The sequence below is a fragment of the Dendrobates tinctorius genome, unplaced genomic scaffold, assembly GCF_039654945.1.
Source record: "Dendrobates tinctorius isolate UK_male_01 unplaced genomic scaffold, ASM3965494v1 ptg000168l, whole genome shotgun sequence".
NCBI classification, from domain to species: Eukaryota; Metazoa; Chordata; class Amphibia; order Anura; family Dendrobatidae; genus Dendrobates; species Dendrobates tinctorius.
The window spans coordinates 3,868,892-3,879,568 of NW_027361835.1; the positions used below are offsets into that span (position 1 = coordinate 3,868,892).

General features: G+C 48.0%; 1 protein-coding gene across 1 annotated transcript in view; it reads right to left on the reverse strand.

The window, feature by feature from the left end:
- PIK3C2A (phosphatidylinositol-4-phosphate 3-kinase catalytic subunit type 2 alpha) overlaps positions 1 to 9,377 on the reverse strand; it is a 98,623-nt gene extending 89,246 nt beyond the window's left edge. Inside the window, exon 1 of the mRNA XM_073550766.1 lies at positions 9,220 to 9,377. The gene's annotated coding sequence lies outside the window, so the exon portion shown is untranslated. The remainder of the gene's footprint in view (positions 1 to 9,219) is intronic.
- Between the last annotated feature and the right edge of the window lie 1,300 nt (positions 9,378 to 10,677).

The following is a 10,677-nucleotide window of genomic DNA, read 5'->3' on the forward strand; positions in this document are numbered from 1 at the left end:
TACCATGTCCGAAACCAAGCAGACGAACACAGCAAATGTACACACACCGCGAGCCCAGAGCGGGGCCGGCAACCAGGATCAGCGGCTCCCCCGAGAAATCACAACCCAACTAACATTCCAATTCATGAGTACCAGCGGCCACGATAAGGCGACAGTCGCTGAAAGGACTTGCCTGGTGTGAATCATCAGACTAAAGTCTACATCTCTATGGGAAGGTAGGATTCCGCTGTAATTAAAGATGTCACCGCACCTGCCCCACCACGTCCACCGCACCTGCCCAACCTCCAGCCACCGCACCAGGCCCACCACCAGCCACTGCACCTGCCCCACCGCACCTGCTCCACCTCCAGCCACCGCACCTGCCCTACAACGTCCACCGTACCAGCCCCACCTTCACCACCAGCCACCGCACCAGCCCCACCTCCACCACACCTGCCCCATCTCCAACACCAGCCACCGCACCTGCCCCACCTCCACCACCAGCCACCACACCTGCCCCATCTCCACCAGCCATCACACCTGTTAGGTGTTACAGAACCACTCAGCACCCAGAATATGTTGTGCAGTTATATGTATGTATAATAGGTTCCATGGGAGATGCATGTCCCTAATTCATCAGCCCACAGGCTGCGCCCAGCCGCCCCCCCACCTTTGTAATTCCCACAGTAAATATCTGCAGGCTCCGGCCACCTGAGGGTATTTTTGTAATGTATGTCTGGCCTGCCGCTTTTCTATTGGCCTGCCTTCTGTATCTGTGTGATATATTCTGTGTCCTGTGAGTAAAGTGTTGTGTCAGACTGGAAATACGTGAAGAAGCAGTGATCTTTTATATGCGCCCATGTAACCAAGGAATTCCAGCCAGCGTCATTCATTCAGACTCCAGCCAACGCAGAGCGGACCTCCGAAAACACGGGGTGGTACTGAAAGAGGTACCCAAGATAGGAAGACCCCGTTACAGCACCTGTCCCACCTCCACCACCACCCACCGCACCTGCCCCACCTCCACCAGTCACCACACCAGCCACACCTCCACCAACAGCCACCGCACCTGCCCCACCTCCACCACCAGCCTCCGCTGCCCGGAGAGTATCCCTGCATACATACACAAGAGGCTGATATCAGTCACAGATGGTGTAATGTCTGGAGGTTATATCAGTACTGGAGCGTTATAAGAGGGGCTGATATCTGTCACATATGGTGTAATGTCTGGGGGTTATATCAGTACTGGAGCGTTATAAGAGGGGCTGATATCAGTCACATAAGGTGTAATGTCTGGAGGTTATATCAGTACTGGAGCGTTATAAGAGGGACTGATATCAGTCACATAAGGTGTAATGTCTGGAGGTTATATCAGTACTTGAGCGTTATAAGAGAGGCTGTTATCAGTCACATATGGTGTAATGTCTGGGGGTTATATCAGTACTGGAGCGTTATAAGAGGGCTGATATCAGTCACATATGATGTAATGTCTGGGGGTCATATCAGTACTGGAGCATTATAAGAGAGGCTGATATCAGTCACATATGGTGTAATGTCTGGGGGTTATATCAGTACTGGAGCGTTATAAGAGGGACTGATATCTGTCACATATGGTGTAATGTCTGGGGGTTATATCAGTACTGGAGCGTTATAAGAGGGACTGATATCAGTCACATAAGGTGTAATGTCTGGAGGTTATATCAGTACTTGAGCGTTATAAGAGAGGCTGATATCAGTCACATATGATGTAATGTCTGGGGGTTATATCAGTACTGGAGCGTTATAAGAGGGGCTGATATCAGTCACATATGATGTAATGTCTGGGGGTCATATCAGTACTGGAGCATTATAAGAGAGGCTGATATCAGTCACATATGATGTAATGTCTGGAGGTTATATCAGTACTTGGGCGTTATAAGAGAGGCTGATATCAGTCACATATGGTGTAATGTCTGGAGGTTATATCAGTACTGGAGCGTTATAAGAGAGGCTGATATCAGTCACATATGGTGTAATGTCTGGAGGTTATATCAGTACTGGAGCCTTATAAGAGGGGATGATATCAGTCACATATGGTGTAATGTCTGGAGGTTATATCAGTACTGGAGCGTTATAAGAGGGGCTGATATCAGTCACATATGGTGTAATGTCTGGAGGTTATATCAGTACTGGAGCATTATAAGAGAGGCTGATATCAGTCACATATGATGTAATGTCTGGAGGTTATATCAGTACTGGAGCCTTATAAGAGGGGATGATATCAGTCACATATGGTGTAATGTCTGGGGGTTATATCAGTACTGGAGCGTTATAAGAGGGGCTGATATCAGTCACATATGGTGTAATGTCTGGAGGTTATATCAGTACTGGAGCGTTATAAGAGGGGCTGATATCAGTCACATATGGTGTAATGTCTGGAGGTTATATCAGTACTGGAGCGTTATAAGAGAGGCTGATATCAGTCACATATGGTGTAATGTCTGGAGGTTATATCAGTACTGGAGCGTTATAAGAGGGGCTGATATCAGTCACATATGGTGTAATGTCTGGAGGTTATATCAGTACTGGAGCGTTATAAGAGGGGCTGATATCAGTCACATATGATGTAATGTCTGGAGGTTATATCAGTACTGGAGCGTTATAAGAGAGGCTGATATCAGTCACATATGGTGTAATGTCTGGAGGTTATATCCGTACTGGAACGTTATAAGAGAGGCTGATATCAGTCACATATGGTGTAATGTCTGGAGGTTATATCAGTACTGGAGCGTTATAAGAGGGGCTGATATCAGTCACATATGGTGTAATGTCTGGAGGTTATATCCGTACTGGAGCGTTATAAGAGAGGCTGATATCAGTCATATATGGTGTAATGTCTGGAGGTTATATCAGTACTGGAGCGTTATAAGAGAGGCTGATATCAGTCACATATGATGTAATGTCTGGAGGTTATATCAGTACTTGAGCGTTATAAGAGAGGCTGTTATCAGTCACATATGGTGTAATGTCTGGGGGTCATATCAGTACTGGAGCATTATAAGAGAGGCTGATATCAGTCACATATGATGTAATGTCTGGAGGTTATATCAGTACTGGAGCGTTATAAGAGAGGCTGATATCAGTCACAGATGGTGTAATGTCTGGAGGTTATATCAGTACTGGAGCGTTATAAGAGAGGCTGATATCAGTCACATATGGTGTAATGTCTGGAGGTTATATCAGTACTGGAGCGTTATAAGAGGGACTGATATCAGTCACATAAGGTGTAATGTCTGGAGGTTATATCAGTACTGGAGCGTTATAAGAGGGGCTGATATCAGTCACATATGGTGTAATGTCTGGGGGTTATATCAGTACTGGAGCGTTATAAGAGGGACTGATATCAGTCACATAAGGTGTAATGTCTGGAGGTTATATCAGTACTTGAGCGTTATAAGAGAGGCTGATATCAGTCACATATGGTGTAATGTCTGGGGGTTATATCAGTACTGGAGCGTTATAAGAGGGACTGATATCAGTCACATAAGGTGTAATGTCTGGAGGTTATATCAGTACTGGAGCGTTATAAGAGGGACTGATATCAGTCACATAAGGTGTAATGTCTGGAGGTTATATCAGTACTGGAGCGTTATAAGAGGGGCTGATATCAGTCACATATGGTGTAATGTCTGGGGGTTATATCAGTACTTGAGCGTTATAAGAGGGGCTGATATCAGTCACATATGGTGTAATGTCTGGAGGTTATATCAGTACTTGAGCGTTATAAGAGGGACTGATATCAGTCACATAAGGTGTAATGTCTGGAGGTTATATCAGTACTGGAGCGTTATAAGAGGGACTGATATCAGTCACATAAGGTGTAATGTCTGGAGGTTATATCAGTACTGGAGCGTTATAAGAGGGGCTGATATCAGTCACATATGGTGTAATGTCTGGGGGTTATATCAGTACTGGAGCGTTATAAGAGGGACTGATATCAGTCACATAAGGTGTAATGTCTGGAGGTTATATCAGTACTGGAGCGTTATAGGAGGGGCTGATATCACTCACATATGGTGTAATGTCTGGAGGTTATATCAGTACTTGAGCGTTATAAGAGAGGCTGATATCAGTCACATATGATGTAATGTCTGGAGGTTATATCAGTACTTGAGCGTTATAAGAGGGGCTGATATCAGTTACATATGGTGTAATGTCTGGAGGTTATATCAGTACTGGAGCCTTATAAGAGGGGCTGATATCAGTCACATATGATGTAATGTCTGGAGGTTATATCAGTACTGGAGCGTTATAAGAGGGGCTGATATCAGTCACATATGGTGTAATGTCTGGGGGTCATATCAGTACTGGAGCATTATAAGAGAGGCTGATATCAGTCACATATGGTGTAATGTCTGGAGGTTATATCAGTACTGGAGCGTTATAAGAGAGGCTGATATCAGTCACATATTGTGTAATGTCTGGAGGTTATATCAGTACTGGAGCGTTATAAGAGGGGCTGATATCAGTCACATATGGTGTAATGTCTGGGGGTTATATCAGTACTGGAGCGTTATAAGAGGGGCTGATATCAGTCACATATGATGTAATGTCTGGAGGTTATATCCGTACTGGAGCGTTATAAGAGAGGCTGATATCAGTCACATATCGTGTAATGTCTGGAGGTTATATCAGTACTTGAGCGGTATAAGAGAGGCTGATATCAGTCACATATGGTGTAATGTCTGGGGGTTATATCAGCACTGGAGCATTATAAGAGAGGCTGATATCAGTCACATATGGTGTAATGTCTGGAGGTTATATCAGTACTTGAGCGGTATAAGAGGGGCTGATATCAGTCACATATGGTGTAATGTCTGGAGGTTATATCAGCACTGGAGCATTATAAGAGGGGCTGATATCAGTCACATATGGTGTAATGTCTGGAGGTTATATCAGTATTGGAGCGTTATAAGAGGGGCTGATATCAGTCACATATGGTGTAATGTCTGGAGGTTATATCAGCACTGGAGCATTATAAGAGGGGCTGATATCAGTCACATATGGTGTAATGTCTGGGGGTTATATCAGTACTGGAGCGTTATAAGAGGGGCTGATATCAGTCACATATGGTGTAATGTCTGGGGGTTATGTCAGTACTGGAGCGTTATAAGAGGGGCTGATATCAGTCACATATGGTGTAATGTCTGGGGGTTATATCAGTACTGGAGCGTTATAAGAGGGGCTGATATCAGTCACATATGGTGTAATGTCTGGGGGTTATATCAGTACTGGAGCGTTATAAGAGGAGCTGATATCAGTCACATATGGTGTAATGTCTGGGGGTCATATCAGTACTGGAGCGTTATAAGAGGGGCTGATATCAGTCACATATGGTGTAATGTCTGGGGGTCATATCAGTACTGGAGCGTTATAAGAGGGGCTGATATCAGTCACATATGGTGTAATGTCTGGGGGTCATAACAGTACTGGAGCGTTATAAGAGGGGCTGATATCAGTCACATATGGTGTAATGTCTGGGGGTTATATCAGTACTGGAGCGTTATAAGAGGGGATGATATCAGTCACATATGGTGTAATGTCTGGGGGTTATATCAGTACTGGAGCGTTATAAGAGGGGATGATATCAGTCACATATGGTGTAATGTCTGGGGGTTATATCAGTACTGGAGCGTTATAAGAGGGGATGATATCAGTCACATATGGTGTAATGTCTGGGGGTTATATCAGTACTGGAGCGTTATAAGAGAGGCTGGTATCAGTCACATATGATGTAATGTCTGGAGGTTATATCAGTACTGGAGCGTTATAAGAGGGGCTGATATCAGTCACATATGGTGTAATGTCTGGGGGTCATATCAGTACTGGAGCGTTATAAGAGGGGCTGATATCAGTCACATATGGTGTAATGTCTGGGGGTTATATCAGTACTGGAGCGTTATAAGAGGGGCTGATATCAGTCACATATGGTGTAATGTCTGGGGGTTATATCAGTACTGGAGCGTTGTAAGAGGGGCTGATATCAGCCACATATGATGTAATGTCTGGGGGTTATATCAGTACTGGAGCATTATAAGAGGGGCTGATATCAGTCACATATGGTGTAATGTCTGGAGGTTATATCTGTACTGGAGCGTTATAAGAGGGGCTGATATCAGTCACATATGATGTAATGTCTGGAGGTTATATCAGTACTGGAGCGTTATAAGAGAGGCTGATATCAGTCACATATGGTGTAATGTCTGGAGGTTATATCAGTACTGGAGCGTTATAAGAGGGGCTGATATCAGTCACATATGGTGTAATGTCTGGAGGTTATATCAGTACTGGAGCATTATAAGAGGGGCTGATATCAGTCACATATGATGTAATGTTTGGAGGTTATATCAGTACTGGAGCGTTATAAGAGGGGCTGATATCAGCCACATATGGTGTAATGTCTGGAGGTTATATCAGTACTGAAGCATTATAAGAGGGGCTGATATCAGTCACATATGGTGTAATGTCTGGAGGTTATATCAGTACTGGAGCGTTATAAGAGGGGCTGATATCAGCCATATATGGTGTAATGTCTGGAGGTTATATCAGTACTGGAGCGTTATAAGAGGGGCTGATATCAGTCACATATGGTGTATTGTCTGGGGGTTATATCAGTACTGGAGTGTTATAAGAGGGGCTGATATCAGTCACATATGGTGTAATGTCTGGAGGTTATATCAGTACTGGAACATTATAAGAGAGGCTGATATCAGTCACATATGGTGTAATGTCTGGAGGTTATATCAGTACTGGAGCGTTATAAGAGGGGCTGATATCAGTCACATATGGTGTAATGTCTGGAGGTTATATCAGTACTGGAGCGTTATAAGAGGGGCTGATATCAGTCACATATGGTGTAATGTCTGGGGGTTATATCAGTACTGGAGCGTTATAAGAGGGGCTGATATCAGTCACATATGGTGTATTGTCTGGGGGTTATATCAGTACTGGAGTGTTATAAGAGGGGCTGATATCAGTCACATATGGTGTAATGTCTGGAGGTTATATCAGTACTGGAGCGTTATAAGAGGGGCTGATATCAGTCACATATGGTGTAATGTCTGGAGGTTATATCAGTACTGGAACATTATAAGAGAGGCTGATATCAGTCACATATGGTGTAATGTCTGGAGGTTATATCAGTACTGGAGCGTTATAAGAGGGGCTGATATCAGTCACATATGGTGTAATGTCTGGAGGTTATATCAGTACTGGAGCGTTATAAGAGGGGCTGATATCAGTCACATATAGTGTAATGTCTGGGGGTTATATCAGTACTGGAGCGTTATAAGAGGGGCTGATATCAGTCACATATGGTGTAATGTCTGGGGGTTATATTAGGAGGTCTCCTCCTCACATACCGATCAGTGTCCTCCTCCTCCTCACATACCGATCACTGACCCCCTTCTCCTCCTCCTCAAATACCGGCCAGGTTCCCTCCTCCTCACACACCAGTCAGTGTCCCGCTCCTCCTCCTCGCACACCGGGCAGTGTCCCCCTCCTCCTCCTCACACACCGGTCAGGTTCTCTCCTCCTCACACACAGGTCAGTGTCCCCCCCCCTCCTCCTCCTCACACACCGGTCAGTGTCCCCCCCCCTCCTGCTCCTCACACACCGGTCAGTGTCCCCCTCCTCACACACCGGTCAGTGTCCCCCCCCTCCTCCTCCTCACACACCGGTCAGTGTCCCCCCCCCTCCTCCTCCCCACACACCGGTCAGTGTCCCCCCCCTCCTCCTCCTCACACACCGGTCAGTGTCCCCCCCCCTCCTCCTCCCCACACACCGGTCAGTGTCCCCCCCCCTCCTCCTCCCCACACACCGGTCAGTGTCCCCCCCCCTCCTCCTCCCCACACACCGGTCAGTGTCCCCCCCCCTCCTCCTCCCCACACACCGGTCAGTGTCCCCCCCCCTCCTCCTCCCCACACACCGGTCAGTGTCCCCCCCCCTCCTCCTCCCCACACACCGGTCAGTGTCCCCCTCCTCCTCCTCACACACCGGTCAGGTTCTCTCCTCCTCACACACAGGTCAGTGTCCCCCCCCCTCCTCCTCCCCACACACCGGTCAGTGTCTCCCCCCCTCCTGCTCCTCACACACCGGTCAGTGTCCCCCTCCTCACACACCGGTCAGTGTCCCCTCCCCTCCTCCTCCTCACACACCGGTCAGTGTCCCCTCCCCTCCTCCTCCTCACACACCGGTCAGTGTCCCCCCCTCCTCCTCCCCACACACCGGTCAGTGTCCCCCTCCTCACACACCGGTCAGTGTCCCCCCCCTCCTCCTCCTCACACACCGGTCAGTGTCCCCCCCCCCTCCTCCTCCCCACACACCGGTCAGTGTCCCCCCCCCCTCCTCCTCCCCACACACCGGTCAGTGTCCCCCCCCCCTCCTCCTCCCCACACACCGGTCAGTGTCCCCCCCCCTCCTCCTCCCCACACACCGGTCAGTGTCCCCCCCCCTCCTCCTCCTCACACACCGGTCAGTGTCCCCCCCCCTCCTCCTCCCCACACACCGGTCAGTGTCCCCCCCCCTCCTCCTCCCCACACACCGGTCAGTGTCCCCTCCTCCTCCTCCCCACACACCGGTCAGTGTCCCCCTCCTCCTCCTCCCCACACACCGGTCAGTGTCCCCCTCCTCCTCCTCCCCACACACCGGTCAGTGTCCCCCCCCCCCTCCTCCTCCCCACACACCGGTCAGTGTCCCCTCCTCCTCCTCCCCACACACCGGTCAGTGTCCCCTCCTCCTCCTCCCCACACACCGGTCAGTGTCCCCTCCTCCTCCTCCCCACACACCGGTCAGTGTCCCCCTCCTCCTCCTCCCCACACACCGGTCAGTGTCCCCCTCCTCCTCCTCCCCACACACCGGTCAGTGTCCCCCCCCCCCTCCTCCTCCCCACACACCGGTCAGTGTCCCCTCCTCCTCCTCCCCACACACCGGTCAGTGTCCCCTCCTCCTCCTCCCCACACACCGGTCAGTGTCCCCCTCCTCCTCCTCCCCACACACCGGTCAGTGTCCCCCTCCTCCTCCTCCCCACACACCGGTCAGTGTCCCCCTCCTCCTCCTCCCCACACACCGGTCAGTGTCCCCTCCTCCTCCTCCTCACACACCGGTCAGTGTCCCCCTCCTCCTCCTCCCCACACACCGGTCAGTGTCCCCCCCCCTCCTCCTCCCCACACACCGGTCAGTGTCCCCCTCCTCCTCACACACCGGTCAGTGTCTCCTCCGGGCCCGATTTCTCCGTTTTTCTTGTGCGTCTTCCTCGCTCCCGTCAAGCTGCAAATAACGTGCGCGTCCCTGACAGACCGCACCGCGCATGCGCCGCTAATTGCTAAACCATTCACGGCCGCCACCAACTGGAAGAAAAGAGCAGTGCAACGTGTGCATCCAACATTGTACATAACTACCAATATCCACCCCATTATATATCACCCTCAATATCCACCCCATTATATATCGCCCTCAATATCCACCCCATTATATATCACCCTCAATATCCACCCCATTATATATCGCCCTCAATATCCACCCCATTATATATCACCCTCAATATCCACCCCATTATATATCACCCTCAATATCCACCCCATTATATATCACTCCCAATATCCACCCCATTATATATCACCCTCAATATCCACCCCATTATATATCGCTCTCAATATCCATCCCATTATATATCACTCCCAATATCCACCCCATTATATATCACTCCCAATATCCACCCCATTATATATCGCTCTCAATATCCACCCCATTATATATCACCCTCAATATCCTCTCCATTATATATCACTCCCAATATCCACCCCATTATATATCACTCCCAATATCCACCCCATTATATATCACCCTCAATATCCACCCCATTATATATCACCCTCAATATCCACCCCATTATATATCACCCTCAATATCCACCCCATTATATATCGCCCTCGATATCCACCCCATTATATATCACCCTCAATATCCACCCCATTATATATCACCCTCAATATCCACCCCATTATATATCACCCTCAATATCCACCCCATTATATATCACCCTCAATATCCACCCCATTATATATCACCCTCAATATCCACCCCATTATATATCACCCTCAATATCCACCCCATTATATATCGCCCTCAATATCCACCCCATTATATATCACCCTCAATATCCACCCCATTATATATCACCCTCAATATCCACCCCATTATATATCACCCTCAATATCCACCCCATTATATATCACCCTCAATATCCACCCCATTATATATCACCCTCAATATCCACCCCATTATATATCACCCTCAATATCCACCCCATTATATATCACCCTCAATATCCACCCCATTATATATCACTCCCAATATCCACCCCATTATATATCACCCTCAATATCCACCCCATTATATATCGCTCTCAATATCCATCCCATTATATATCACTCCCAATATCCACCCCATTATATATCACTCCCAATATCCACCCCATTATATATCGCTCTCAATATCCACCCCATTATATATCACCCTCAATATCCTCTCCATTATATATCACTCCCAATATCCACCCCATTATATATCACTCCCAATATCCACCCCATTATATATCACCCTCAATATCCACCCCATTATATATCACCCTCAATATCCACCCCATTATATATCACCCTC